Here is a 13049-nt window from a genome sequence, read left to right on the forward strand (position 1 = left end):
AGTTTGACCTCTTAGCTCCCTCTTAGTGGAAAAATACCACCAATCCAAAATGATGTCCAGTACCAGGTGACATGATCACATGACCCTGCAGTGTCAAAGCAGCATCCCAGGAAACTTCTCAGGAAGGAGGAAGTTTAGTATCTTCAAAGTCCTAATGGCCCATCCAGGCTGATTGCCTACTGTTTGGTGGGCATTCCCCTGGTGCAATCACTTTTGTAATTGATACAGAGCCCATATTCCTAACTTCAGATACAGAAATGATACATCCATACAAATAGGATAATCACATTCAGTAAATCAGAACCTTTCCAATGATATCTCACATGACCCATCTTGCATAAAACATACTTATGCCATATTCATAGAACAATATCTCTATGAAGAATATAGGGCGTAATGTCACAGGGGTGAAGAAGCATGTGGACAAGGGCGATCCAGTGGATATAGTGTACCTGAACTTTCAGAAAGCCTTTAAGAAGATCCCTCCCCAAAGATTCTTAAGCAAAGTAAGTTGTCAGGGGATAAGAGGGAAGGTCTTCTCATGGACCAGTAACTGGTTTTAAAGATAGGAAACAAAAGGTAGGAATAAATGGTGAGTTTTTGGAAGAGAGATAAATAGCAAGGTCCCCCAAGGATCTGCACTGGGACCAGAGTTGTTCAACATATTCATAAATGATCTAGAAAAGGGGGGAAACAGTGAAGTGACCAGTTTTGCAGATGATACAAAACTAAAGATCGTTCAATCCAAAGCTGAATATTCCCTCCTTGTTCCTAGATGTATAACTCTGTGTTGGGCTGTATGAAAACATATTTTGTTTGAATGGGCCCCATTTGCCAAACAAACTCTCCAGAGCTCTCTGTATGACTGCCCTGTCCTCTTCATTATTTCCCATTCTGCCAATCTTTGTGTCATCAGCACATTTTTATCAGCAGCAATTTTATATTTACGTCCAAGTCATTGATAAAAATATTGAATAGCATCAGACCTAGTACTGATCCCTGCATAGCCCCATTAGAAACACCCACATTCGATGAGCCCTTTGACAATTACTTTTTGAGATCTGTCAATTAGCCATTAGCCTGGTCTCAAGCCGTGTAACCTGTGCTCCATTGATATTGTATAGTGCTAATTTTTTAATCCAAATGTCCTGCGGTCCTTGAATGCATAAACAGGGAATCTCAAGTTGGAGGAGAGAGGTTATTTTACCTCTTTATTTGGCACTGGTGCAACCACTGCTGGAATCCTGTGTCCAGTTCTAGTGTCTAACATTCAGGAAGGACGTTGATAAATTGCAGAAGGTTCAGAGAAGAGCCATAAGAATGATTAAAGGATTAGAAAACCTGCCTTGTAGTGATAGCCTCTAGGAGCTCAGTCAATGTCGCTTAAAGAGGTTAAGGGTGGTTTGATGAAAAGTCTATAAATATCTACATGGGGAACAAATCATTACAAATGGGCTCGTCAGTCTAGCAGAAAAAGGTCTAACATGTCCAATGGCTGGAAGTTGAAACTAGACAAATTCAGACTGGAAATAAGGCGTCCATTTTTAACAGTGCGAGGAATTAACCATTGGAACAATTTACCAGTTGACAAAACATTAGCACACTTCCAGCCTGTGACGGGTTGGATCACAGAAACCCCCTTGGGAGCTGCCACCCGATGTGCAAAGACTACCTCAGTTCCTGTTTTCCCTGCCAGCTCAGGACTCCAGCACCCTGTCTTGCTGAGCCAGTCACTCCCGTCTGGCTCCAACACAGACCCAGGGTCTGAATCACTTGTCCCAGAGCTGCAAGTTTACCCGAAAACAGCTCACAGAAGTGTGCTTGTCTTTAGCACTCAGATGCCCAACTCCCGATGGGGTCTAAACCCAGATAAATCCGTTTTACCCTGCATAAAGCTTATGCAGAGTAAACTCATAAATTGTTTGCCCTCTATAACACTGATAGAGAGATATGCACAGTTGTTTGCTCCCCCAGGTATTAATACGTACTCTGAGTAAATTATTAAATAAAAAGTGATTTTATTAAATACAGACAGTAGGATTTAAGTGGTTCCTAGTAGTAACAACAAAGTAAGTAACCAAGCAAAATAAAATAAAATGCACAAATCTATATCTAATCAAACTAAATATAGATAATCTCACCCTCAGAGATGCTTCAGTAAGTTTTTCTCAGACTGGACACCTTCCAGGCCTGGGCACAATTCTTTCCCCTGGTACAGTAGGGTTACCATACGTCCTCTTTTTCCCGGACATGTCTGGCTTTTCGGCACTCAAACCCCCGAGCGGGGGGAATTGCCAAAAAGCCGAACATGTCCGGGAAAACGGCGGCTCTGCTCCTCCCTTGACTCTTCGGCTCTGTTTAAGAGCCGAGCTGCCCGAGCGCTATGGGCTTCAGGCAGCCCCCTTGCCTCCGGACCCCAGCCGCCGGCCGGGCACTTCCCCTCCCGGGCTCCAGCGGCGCAGAGTCCGGAGGCATGGGGGCTGCCCGAAGCCGGTAGCGCTGGGGCAGCTCGGCTCTTAAACAGAGCCGAAGAGTCAGGGGCGGAGCAGAGCCTCCAACCGCGGCGGCTCTGCTCCTCCCCGACTCGTCGGAGCCGAGCGCTACGGGCTTTGGGCAGGCCCCATACCTCCGGAGCCTGGGAGGGGAAGTGCCCGGCCAGGGGCGCAGGGTCTGGAGGCATGGGGGCTGCCCGAAGCCGGTAGCGCTCGGGCAGCTCGGCTCTTAAACAGAGCCGAAGAGTCAGAGGAGGAGCAGAGCCTCCGGCAGCCCCCATGCCTCCAGACCCTGCGCCACTGGAGCCCAGGAGGGGAAGTGCCCGGCTGGTGGTGCAGGGTCCGGAGGCAAGGGGGCTGCCCGAAGCCCAAGCGCTACCGGCTTCACGGTTTGCCGGGCAAGCCCCGCCCCCAGGAATCAGGCTGTGCCGGAGCCCCTGGGGTCAGGTCTGGGGGTGCTCGGCCAGCCCCGCTCGGCCAGGGCCGGGCTGGAGTCGCTCGGCCGGGGATGGGGACGGGCCGGCATGGTCGGCCGGGGCCGGGGACGGCCCCCCCCAAGCCAGAGCCGCCGGGGCCGGAGCCAGAGCTGCTCGGCTAGGGCTGGGCCGGTGGGCTGGGGCCGGGGCCGCTCAGGGCGGCGCGCTTGGCCGAAACCGGTGCCGGTGCCCCAGCACCCGAGCCAGGCTGGAGCCAGAGCTGCCGGGGCTGGACTGGGCCACGCCTCCCCAGAGTCCTCCTCGCGCCCCCCCTGCCCCAGTTTACCTGCTGCTGCCCGTCTGCCTCTGCTTCTTTTCAGACTTCCCGCAAACATCTGATTCGCGGGAAGCAGGGGAGAGGGAGGAGCAGGGGGCAGAGCATTCAGGGGAGGGGAGGAGGAGGAAGTGAGCTGGGGGCGGGGTGGACAGCTGTGGGGCCTCTTAGGCGCGGAATCGGCTGAATTGGCCTAAAGCCGGCCCTGGTAACAGGTAAGGTACAGGGACATTCATCTTCCACTCTCCCGGCCTTCCCAAACTGCTGACTAGACAAAGCCATCCGCTCACAAGGCAGCCTAGGCTCATCCAGACTTTCCCTCCTTCCTCTCCCTTGTGCCAGCACACGGGGCTGGTTACAGACAAATACTGGGCGAGTGGGGCAGCTTCCTTCTCAGGCACATTGCCACTCCCAACAGAGAAACTGCTGCTCTTCACACTGTACTGAGCTACTTCCAGCGAATCACTGTTCCCTTCCCCAGGTTTAGTTCTACAAGCTATACTAGCCAACAATCCATCGCCCATCAGAAATCCCCCCTTTCCTTCCTCAGACAGGGCTTTAATCTGACCATCCACTTTAATCTGCTCCTGAGAAACATTTTCCTGACCAATGAGATCTTTCTGTGCTTGATCTCATTTCAGAGTCACTTCTGAGACATTAGACATTCAGAAACGTCATTCACAGACAAACTGCTTTTTTGCATAGACAAACAGCTCTTTCCCAAAGACAAACTTTTGGAGAAAGTTTCCGCCCAGAGCCAGCGGCTCCCCCTGGTAGAACTTCTGCAGGGGCCGCGGTGGGGCAGAGGAGTCTGACGAGTGGGGCTGGGGTATGATCTGCGTCAGCAGGACGACTCCGGAAGGCCCTGCCTCCATCAGGGCAGCGGGTGCCTATTCCCGGCCTGCGCAGTGCGGACAGGAGCCGTCACAGCAACTAAAGGAGGGAGAGGAAAAGAGAGAGAAGGAGGGGAAAAGAACAAAGAGTCTCACATTTAGGATGAGAACAACTGGGATTCAGGACTCCTGGGTTCTCTCCCTGGCTCTGGGAGGGGAGTGGGGTATGGGGTATAGTGGTTAGAGGAGAGGGAGACTGGGAGCCAGTACTCCTGGGTTCTCTCTATGGCTCTGGGAGGGGAGTGGAGTCTAGTGGGTTAGAGCAGGGGCACTCGGAGCCAGGACTCCTGGGTTCTCTCCTGGCTCTGGGAGGGAAATGGGGGTCTATGGTTAGAGCATGGGGGAGGGATATGCACAGAGCCAGTTTTTCACAGGAGACCTTTCCCCTCCCATCTCCGCCTCCCCCCTTGCTAGCGGATCTCTCCCAGGCCTATGGTGGGAGGGCATCAGAGATGGTGACCCTCCCAGCCTCCGTCTGCCGCAGCTAGGGTGACCAGACAGCAAATATGAAAAATCGGGATGGGGGTGGGGGGTAATAGGTGCCTATATAAGAAAAAGACCCAAGAATCGGGACTGTCCCTATAAAATCGGGATATCTGGTCACCCTAGCCGCATCCTGGAGCTCGCAGCCCCCCAGCCGCTCTGTGGCTGATGCACCTCAGAGAGCGCCGCCGCTGCCCAGTGCCCCTGCTCTGACCGGCTCTACTTGCCCTGGGCTCCTAGCATCCCTGGCCGCTCCTGCGAGTCCCCGCAGCTCGGGCTGTCTGCCTGGGCAGGAAGTGGCTGGGCCTGGCGCCCAGCCAGGGGAAGGAGAGGAAGCAGGAGAGGCCCAGGTCTCTGGCACTAGGGTGGGGCAGGGGCAGTCATGATCCTGGTACTCTAGGCCAGGATGGAAGAAATGCCCGGCCCAGCAGCGGGCTGGGGACGAGCTGGTGCCAGGGTGAGCTACCGAAAGGAACTCTCCGGCCGCTGCCTCAAGCTTCCTGGCGACGTGGTTTGATGGCAGGCCAGGCCCCCGAGCTCCCGGGGCAGCCATGTCGTGCGTGGAAGTTTCCTAGACGAGTGGCTGGAGGGGACCTCAAGGGGGCCTCAGGGTGCCCAGTGCCAAGTCAGAGCCGCGGGACCCCTGAGTGGCCCTGACAGGGTGTGTCCAGCCTGGTCTTAAAACCCTCCAGTGACACGGTTCCCTGGGTAACCTGTTCGGGGGTAGTCCCTGCTGTTCTTTTGGCAGCCGCTAAGTGTCTTCAGGGTGCTGACAAACAACAGTTCCATTTGTGCCCCCGAGGCAGCTGCATCCCAGTGCCCGGCGAGCCGTCCTTGTGTGCCGTTATGTGCAGCTGTTCCCCGGCTGCCCCACTCCAGAAGCAGCTGCATCCCAGTCCCAGGCAAGCCGTCCTTGTGTGCCATTATGTGCAGCTGTTCCCCATCTGTCCCACCCCAGATGTGGCTGAATCTCAGTGCTGTGTATACACAATCTCAGGGATATAGGTCTGAGATAATCTGTGCAGATGAGTCCACTTCTGTTGCAGGAGTGAGGGTAAGTAAGGGTAAGTAAGCTCAAGTAAGTGTTCTGATGCCTGGATCCAACATCTGCAGCAGTTCCATTGAGACTTCTTCTCCTGACTGATCGTGCTGGGGGCTCTGCCTGTCTCCAGCACTCTGGACCCTCCCCTACCACCACCACCTGGGACCCCTGACTGGTTCAAGCTTCACAGAGTGGCGAGAACCCAGCTCTCTCTCTAGGTGTAGCCTTCTGACCCTGACTTGTGTGATCACTTATAGTTTTCTAAACCTGACTTTTGTAATCAAATTTAAGCTAGATTCAATAATATCACTGTTTTCTTTGTTTGGCTCCCCTTGTATTGTTACTACCTGGCAATAAATAACTTTTATGGTTAAGCTAGGGTTACCATACGTCCAGTTTTTCCCGGATATGTTCGGCTTTTTGGTAATCAAACCCCCGTCCGGGGGGAATTGCCAAAAAGCCGAACATGTCCGGGAAAAATACCGGCCGGGCACTTCCCCTCCCGCGGCTGCTGTGCTCCTCCCCTGACTCTTCGGCTCTGTTTAAAGCCAAGCTGCCTGAGCGCTACCGGCTTCGGGCAGCCCCCTTGCCTCCGGACCCTGAGCCGCCGGCCGGGCATTTCCCCTCCCGGGCTCCAGCTGCGGTGGCCAGGGGCACAGGGTCTGGGGGCTGCCTGGCAAACCGTGAAGCCGGTAGTGCTGGGGCAGCCCTTTTCGCGTGGCTGGGAGGGAGGAGGGGGAGTTAGGGCGGGGACTTTGGGGAAGGGGCGGAGTTGGAGCGGGGCCGGGGCCCCGTGGAGTGTCCTCTTTTTTTATTTTTTAAATATGGTAACCCTAGTTAAGCCTTGGCCAGCACCATGCCCTCCTGGGTGCGGTGTATGCTGTGGCACTGGGCTCCACCCCAGAGATGGCTGTGTTTCAGTGGTGCTGTAGTTTGTGGGTAGGATGCAAGGAACTATGGCGAGGTAGGCTGTTAAAGGGCTGTAGGTCATGTCTGAACAGGGAGAAGGCTTCAGGGTATCTTTCGGAGCTGGGAAGGCACCTCCTGCTTTCTATTCCTGTCCTGTGCGGCATATCAGACATCCTGCTTCATGCTGAGCTTGTCTGGACTGGTTTCCCATCAGCACCAGCCCTTAGGCAGCCAGAGGTTGCTATTGAGCTGAGTCATGTATCTCCCCAGCCTGAGAGGAAGGATGTCCCAGTGGTCATGGCACTGGCCTGGGACTTGGGAGCCCTGTGGTCAAGTCCTTGCTCTGCCACAGACTCCCCGTGTGACCTTGGGCAACTTCCTTAGCCTCAGGGCCTCAATCCCCATCTGCCCAGCCGGGGTGAGAGCACTGCCCTGCCCCCTGGGGGTGCATGAGGGTAAATGCATTAAACTGGGAGGTGCTCAGCTCCTGCCATCATGGGGCTCAGATCAGTACCTTACCTGAGTAAAAGGCACTTACAGCATGTCAGCTGCTCCCTGTTTCTGCTGTCCCCCGAGCACGGCCTTCCCACAGGCACGCCTGCCATTTTTTGAGTCTCTGCCTTTTCCCTGCTCCTCTTGCTGTGACCCATCTTTAAGGTGACCATATTTCCCAAAGGGAAAACAGAACAACCCGTGGGGCTGGCCTGAGCCCCTCCTCCTCCCCCCCCCCACGGGGCTGCCTCGAGCCACTCGCCTGAGTCCCTCCCCCCATGTGGGGCTGGCCTGAGCCGCTCACGCGAGCCCCCCTTCCTGTGCAGAGGGTAGGCAGGGCTGGGGCGAGCAGCAAAGCACATACGGGATAAGCCGACTATTTCCCAAAGGCTGGGGCCAGCGTTGCTGCTCACCCGAGCCCTGCCTGCCCCCCGCTGGATCCCGGCCTCCCCCCCACGTTCCTCTGCACCCCACTTTCTTGACAAAACTGGGTGTTTGTCCTGTTTGCCCTTGGATACAAATGCCCACTTTTGCAAAAAAAAAAGTCAGGACGCCCGGGACATGGCTTAAAAAAGGGACTTGTCCCAGCCAAAATGGGACGTAGGGTTACCCTACCCATCTTCCTCAGTGCGGCGTCATTGAGCACGTGGCCGGCTGGGTTTGGCCAGGGCTGACCGACGCTGTGGCTTTGCCCTCTCTGCATCTCCCTTTCTCCTCTCCCCGCAGGGCAAGCGTGTGATCGGGGAGGACGGCGCCGATGGCTACAGTGACTTGTTCCAGGAGAACACCATGCTCCAGAAGGAGAACGCCACCTTGTGCATGAGGGTGAAGGCCATGCAGGAGGCCATTGATGTCATCAACAGCCAGGTCACCCACCTGATGAGCCAGGAGGCCAATTTGATACTGGCCAAGGCAGGTGAGGATGTGCACCTCCGGAGAACGTATCTGCGAGGTGGGGCATGAGGATCGGTCCCACGAAAATTACAGCCACCCCAGAGCTCAGGTCCAAGGGCAGCTGAGTGGCAGCCCAGCTGCTAGGTGTTTCTGATCTAGTCCGTGATCCTAATTCTGTCCCTCCAGGTGACGGCAATGAGGCCATCGGCGCCCTGATCCCGAACTACATCCGGGAGATCGAGGAGCTCAGGTGGGCGTGGGTCACGTTCTCTCCTTCCGCCCGTCTGGGGGGGCCGCATATCGCATGCAGCTTGAGAGGACCTGCAAAGAGGCAGTGTGGGCTAGCGGGGGGGCTGCTGACCTGGGGCTCTGGAGGCCCAGATTCCCTCTCTGGCTCTGCCGCTCCCGGCTGGGTGACTGGTGCCGCGGGCACTGGGTTCAAATAGTAGGCTGGCATCGCAGCTCTGCCAATGACCTTGGGCAAGTCACTTCCCCTCTCTCTTGCCTTTGGTCTGATGCGACCATTTAGATTGTTGGCGCTTTGGGGCAGCGCCCGTCTCATGGGTGTGTGCAGCACCTGGCACAACAGGGCCTTGATCCTGTCTCTCTCGGTGCTGCTGAAATATAAATAAAAGCCCCACATTCGAGATGGAAATGTCTCCATCCTGTAGGGCGTCCTGTCCGGCCCTTGTGCTCCCAAGCTTTCTCTGGAGCCTTGGCTGATCCGGACTTAAATGCCTCCCAGGGGTACATTGAAATGCAGTCTGAGAGCTAGTGCTGCTCATAAATGTGGATTTCGTGCTGGAGAAACTGACAACCCCGGAGACAGGAATCCCCTCGCTCGTTCTGGGCCAGATTCTCAGCTGGTGTAAAATCAGCGTTGTCACACTGGGGTCCCTGGAGCAATGCCGATTTACGCCCCTCCCGCTGAGGATCCAGACCCCTGTCTGTAATGCTAGAAAACAGAGGTGCCCCACCTCTAGCGCAACCGCTGCTGAAGATTAACCCTTAGGCTGCCATGTCAGCGTATCACCGTGGCTGTTGAGAACTGGCTGTCGGCCATAGGGTTGCTTCTCTCCCGTTAGCGTTCAGACCTGGTGGGAAGCCCTGGGGCCTTTGTGATGTGGCCTGGGCTGCATTGCCATCTAAGTGAAGGCACTAAATCCATGCAGTGGCATCTGCTGTGACTCTTTGCTCCCACGAGAGGCATGCAGATGGTTAGTGGTGGCCATGTCAGCTTTCCTTCCCTGCGATGTCCTTCTGCAGCACCCCTCCCCGGGAGCAGAGCCCTGAGCCCCTTTGTCCGAGCTGAGCGAGGGCAGTTTAGGTTCCAGACACACACTTTCCCGGTCATCCCTCCTTAGAGGTTGGGGGGAGGGGGTGTCTTTTCTCCTGGGGTGTTTGGACATCTGCCCAGGGCAGCAGATCTCCGTAACCAAAAGCCCCTCCGATCCCCAGGACAAAGCTCTTGGAGAGCGAAGCCATGAACAAGTCGCTCCGCCGGAGTCTGTCACGGGTCTCCTCCAGGCCCCCGTACTCCCTGGGCTCATCTCCAGGCCCAGGCCTGGGGGCGCTCAGCAGCCCCGTGGTCTCCATGGAGGCAGAGGCCACCGAAGTCCTCCGGCGGGCCAAGCAGGACCTGGAGCGGCTGAAGAAGGAGACCAGGCAGCAGAGGAAGAGGTGATGGCCAACTCCTTGCTGGGAACAGAGGGCGGGGGCTGTTCTGGGTGCTCCCACCCCTGGCTCTTCATTATTATGGCAGGACCATAGTTATTGGGATGCCCACTTCTCCCTTGGCTTCCAGCCCTGGCACCCTCCAGCCCCCATCAGCCCTGCTGGTCCAGACATTGTCCTGCCCCATGATTGGGAAGCTAAAGCCATACAGCAGAGAATCAGGACTCCTGGGTTCTTTTCTCAGCTCTGCCTCTGACGTGCCACATGACCTTGGGTGAGTCCCTTCCCGTCCTTGTGCCTCAGTCTCCCCATCTGGTAACACTGCCTGGCCCGTCCCTCTGGAGGGCAGTGAAGCTGGGTTCCTGAAGGGCTCTGAGATAGAGGGTGTTGGGGATGTATGGTCTAAGGGGACCGTGTGCCAGGGCTCCCCTGTCACCGGGGTTCATCCCGTCTCTTCCTGGCAGCCTGGAGAAGGAGGCCTTTAAGAAGAGGCCAAAGCTGCAGCAGGAGAACTGGGAGGAGACGGACGAGAACGAGGAGGTGAGGGAGGCTTCCCCCGTGGAGTGGGGGGTGGGAGCCCGATTGCTAGCCAGAATGCCAGCGGCCTTCTCTGTGCCTCGCCGGCGCTTGGGGCAGCTGTGTCCTGCCGCACCCTGGGAGGTGGGGCAAAGCCCAGCCTGTCTGTGGGAGTCGCAGGGAATCCGGGGGGCAGGAGCAGGGTCCATGACCACCCCCCCATAGGGCAGCCAGTCTGCTGCTGTTTGGCCCCGCCTAGGTGTGGAGAATGGGGACAGGGCATGGCCGAGGATGGCGGGTAAGACAGTCCCCTCTGCCCCCTGGCAGTGCCCTGTGCCATCTGACACCCTGGCAACAGGTGGGGCAGGGCAACTAGCCACAGGCCTTTCTGTGCAGCTGGGCTTTGTCCCGTGAACCGTGTCCCCTCTGCCCCAGCCGTCCCGGAGGTTCTCATCAGGTCCTTCATTTTCAACTGCCATCTCAGTGGGGAGGGTGGAGGGAAATCCCCAGACATGGCCCACTCCCTTTGCACACAGGGATCAGCCCTGCCCCTGGCCCCGGGTCAAACGTCCTCTCTCCTGCCTCTGCCTGGCACTGGTTTCCGAGGCAATCGCTTTAATTCACCCACATCTGGGGGTGGCGGATGGGGAGAGGCCTGAGCCCCTGCGACGATAGGAGAGGGGCCGAAGGCTCCTGATCTCTGCCCTAACCCTGTGCTTGTTTCCCAGGAGGAGGAGGAGCGGGAAGAGAGTGGCTGTGAGGATGAGGACGAGGATTCGGGCAGCGACGAGAGCCTGGTGGACTCGGACTCTGATGCGGAGGAGAAGGGTAACTCGGAGGGCACGGCGCCCAGCTCTGTGCTCAGGCTGGGGCCGGGGATATCTGCAGTGACTCAGGGCTGTGCCCCTTTTGGGGAGGCGGTAGGCGGCTGCAGTGGGCCTGTAGGGTGAGCTGGGCAGGTCTTGGCTGGAGGTGCACAAGGTGCCAGTCAGGGTGCTAAGGTGGTCCGGCTCAGCTGGTGCTCAGTGGCACAGGCCTGGCTGCCAAGCTCTGTCAACTTCCTCCTCAGCCCCCCGCATTCACCTTCGGGTACCCAGGCAAGGCTAAGACCGCAGGAGCGAGATGCCATCCCCTCTGAGTCCTGCCTCATCTGCCTCCTTTCCTCTGCAATGCCAGAGTCCATAGGGGACCCGTGAGCCAGGCACTGCCCCTCCCCTCTCCAGGCCGGCCCAGGACTGCCTGGCTCTCTCCTCCTGACCTCCCCGGGGCTGCCTGGCTGCCTGACTCTCCCCCCACCTCTAGTGGTGAATTTCCAGGCTGATCTGGCCGACCTGACCTGCGAGATCGAGATCGAGCAGAAGCTGACTGACGAGCTGGAGAACAGCCAGCGGCGCCTGCAGACCCTCAAGCACCAGTACGAGGAGAAGCTAATCCTGCTGCAGAACAAGATCCGTGACACCCAGCTGGAGAGGGACCGGGTGCTGCAGAACCTCAGTACGGGCAGTGCCCCCTCCACCCCCCTGCTCATCCCATCGCACGGGTCCTCTGAGCCAGCGCTGGCAGGAGAAACCCTGGGGTTCTCCCGGCGCCCAATGAGGCCCAAACTGGGCTGCTGCCCCCTGCATTCCATGTCCCTCTTGCGGTCCCCAGAGATTCCCACTGGCTGCTCAGTGTCTGGCTTCCCAGCTCCTGGGATCGATCCTTCTCCTCAGCTGTGTGCCACTTGTCCCGCTGTTGCCTGCCTAAAAAGGCCCCGAGATGGCAAACAGGGGTTCGTCGCCCGGTGTGCTTGGCACCAATAAAGACACCGAGGGGAGAAAGCAAGCCAAGTTTATTTCAGAGCTCTGAAATGGCACTAGGAGACCAGCACATTTTGATTAAGAAACTAGAAAGACACAAAATTAATATGGGACACATTATAGGGATTAAAAACTGGCTAACTGACAGATCTCAACATTTAATTTTACATGGGGAATCATAATCAAGCGGATGTGTTTCTAGTGGGCTCTCCCAGGGCTTGGTTCCTGGCCCTAGCTACTTAACAATTTTATCTATGACCAGGAAGAAAATAGAAAACCATCGCTGATGAAATTTGTGGGTGACACAAAGATTGGGGGAGTGGTGTTGTAATAACTGGGCCTACACCTTTACCCAAATTGTGAGAAGTGAGTGAAAGTTCATAGAATGGTCACAGAAACCTGTAACAATGAAGGTTGATAGAAAAAAGTAAAAAAGGGAGACAGAAGGACTGAATTAGTCCAAACAAAAAGGCCTCCTGTTATAACTCAAGGCCTGTGTTAAGATCATGCTTGGTAAACAAGAGATGAGGGGGAATGCAAATCAATGGACCAAAATTGATGTGTTGTAATAAATTAGGTCTAATTGGTGGATAAAATAATGAAGGGATGGGTTGTTTCACCCAAAGCTTTCTTCTGGGGTCTTTAAAAGACAAAACCATGGTGTGTGTGTGGGAAAATGGCTGCAGGCGCTCTCACTGCAACTGCTGACCAGGAGATGGGTGGACTAGAAGGAGCGAGCGTCATCATTATTGCTGCCACACTAACCCTTCTTGGGATCCACTGTGACACCATTGGGCCTTTGTCATCCTGACCCTGAGAGATGTTCTGGTTGGATCAGGCCAGAGAGAGGGACCCAAATGACATTGCCACTTTCATCAGCTTGGCTAAATCCCAAATACCCCTTGGGAGGTGAGATTTTTGTCTCTTACATTCAGACACCTGCCCACTCTTCTCCATGTGTCTTTCCCACCTTATTTTTTTCACCACTCTCTGTCAGGGGTGCAGCCCTCACTGCTGGACTGGCGCCTCCGCCTGGCCGCTCTGGGGATTAGCTCAAAGCCAATGCTGCCCTCCGCGGTCTGCACACCATCACTCTGTCTCTGCT

This window comes from Malaclemys terrapin, chromosome 21 (genome assembly GCF_027887155.1).
Source record: "Malaclemys terrapin pileata isolate rMalTer1 chromosome 21, rMalTer1.hap1, whole genome shotgun sequence".
NCBI classification, from domain to species: domain Eukaryota; kingdom Metazoa; phylum Chordata; order Testudines; family Emydidae; genus Malaclemys; species Malaclemys terrapin.